This window comes from Montipora capricornis, chromosome 3 (genome assembly GCF_036669925.1).
Source record: "Montipora capricornis isolate CH-2021 chromosome 3, ASM3666992v2, whole genome shotgun sequence".
Classification (NCBI taxonomy): domain Eukaryota; kingdom Metazoa; phylum Cnidaria; class Anthozoa; order Scleractinia; family Acroporidae; genus Montipora; species Montipora capricornis.
In genome coordinates, this window is record NC_090885.1 from 56,730,252 (window position 1) to 56,732,751 (window position 2,500).

The window sequence follows — 2,500 nt, forward strand, 5'->3', positions numbered from 1 at the left end:
GCGCGGTTGTGGGATACGAGGTTAAAATTCTTCTTCCCAGTCCTCCAAATTACGTCACCAGATCACCTGGATACCCTTCGGGGCCGCACGTACCTATATAGCCCATATAAGGGAGTGCTCACCACTGGTGGGACTAGGACTGATTATAGGGAGACTGTGTTCATTAAAACGGTCTTTAAGCCGACGTTTGGTCTCCCCGGGAGACTACATAATTTACACTGAATCTTGTTAATAACATTGAAAGTGTTGCAAGTAATATGAAATTTTATGGCTTCTCCCGTAGCCATGTTATATATAGGGGCAAGTGGCAGAAGTGGTGCAACTGTTACCATTGCACCGAAAAGAACCGAGAGGAAATTATTATTGAAATGCGTCATACGTTACACATTTCTATCGAAAATTTCGTCTATCAACGCGACTCTTCCAGAAAGCTCGGGAAGCCCATCTCATCGAAAAAAGCACAAAGTATTTAGTTCTGAGAGTCTACCCCAAACAATAGAACCTCTTGGGATAAACAAACGTGACGGATAATCAGCAATCCTGTTATTCAGTAGTGTAGTGTTACAACGGTATTTTATTCTTCTTTTGGTTTGGTAATACAGGGGCACCCAACGAATCTGTTCCGCACTTTATCTGTTCCCCAGAGGAATCTTGCTGGCTGGCAAAAATACAGATGTTTCGATGAGCTGGCTGGGAAATTTTGTTATTGATGGAGGTTTTGCCTGGGAATTACTGACTTTTTCTAGCATTTCAATCTGAGGTGGCTGTAGAAACTCTGAAGACTGAGGACGACTAAAAAAAAAAAAAAAAAGAACCCCTTCCCTCTCCCAAACATACGGCGGCTGGTCAGAGTGATTGCGCTTGCGGAAAAAAAACCTGTTTTGTTCCGGTTTTGTCGCTTTTGTTCGGTCGTTTTGGATCGAGGGATTTGAAAGTGCGCGGAATTCCTGGCTGGGAAATAAATTTGATCAGCTGGCTGGGAAACCAACCAATTTTATCTAGCTGGCTGGGAAATTTCTTGTGTGTCTTGCTGGGAAAAAGGAACAGATAATGTTTTCCCAGCAGCACTAAAAAACACCTGAAAATGCCTTAATAACATTTATTTTCATTAACTGGGGTATAATAATACATTTTCCAACAAATTGGTCGTTGGGTGCCCCTGGTAATACGGTGGCCCGTAAGTGCCATCCTTAAAGGTAAATAAAAATTGCGTTTACTTTGCGAAAAGAGATCCGGCCGTTACATCCAAAGTTTTCAGTGAACTTAAACAAATTCTTGCGAACCGAAAAATCTAACTCTCGGTTTGATGTTTCGAGTCCATAGTTACTCCGGATCCATAGATTATACTCCGGATCCAAAGTTGTTTTCTCCAGATGCGTAGGTTTTACTCCGGATCCATAGTTTCTTACTTAGGATCCATAGTTTCTTACTCACGATCCATAGTTTCTTACTCACGATCCATAGTTTCTTTCTTCGGATCCATAGTTTCTTACTCAGGATCCATAGTTTCTTACTCAGGATCCATAGTTTCTTTCTTCGGATCCATAGTTTCTTACTCAGGGTCCATAGTTTCTTACTCAGGATCCATAGTTTCTTACTCAGAATCCATAGTTTCTTTCTTCGGATCCATAGTTTCTTACTCAGGATCCATAGTTTCTTACTCAGGATCCATAGTTTCTTACTCAGGATCCATAGTTTCTTACTCAGGATCCATAGTTTCTTACTCACGATCCATAGTTTCTTACTCACGATCCATAGTTTCTTACTCACGATCCATAGTTTCTTACTCACGATCCATAGTTTCTTACTCACGATCCATAGTTTCTTACTCACGATCCATAGTTTCTTACTCCGGATCCATAGTTTCTTACTCCGGATCCATAGTTTCTTACTCAGGATCCATAGTTTCTTACTCAGGATCCATAGTTTATACTCCGTATCCAAAGTTGTGTTCTCCAGATGCGTAACTTTTACTCCGGATCCATAGTTTATACTCCGTATCCAAAGTTGTGTTCTCCAGATGCGTAGTTTTTACTCCGGATCCATAGTTTACACTCCGGATTCAAAGTTCTATAAACACTCTCGTTATCGTGGTGATCACAGTCAAATCAATATGGCGGACGAAAGGAGCGATGTTGAAGCGGCAAGTTTTCTTTCCTTACTAAGCTTTGTTAGCCATGGTGACGAAAGTTACTGTTGCGTAGGAAAGTGGCACTAGGGTTGAGGGAGTGTCTCTCCATGAAATTAAGAAGCTTGGGCATTGTAAATTACAGTGTATACGCAACGATTTTGTTCAGTTGCAGTTTAACCAGACACGATCATAAATAGTCTTTTCACTCACGTGACCGGAGGCCATGTTTTTTCCTAAACAAAATATATTGTTTCAATAACTTCGGAGGATTGTTCACCATCAAGTCATGAACATGGCCACGGTTGTTTGCTTTGGTGCACCAACTTAGCAGGCGTGACCTCGTCTGTTCAAAGGTCAATTCAGTAATTC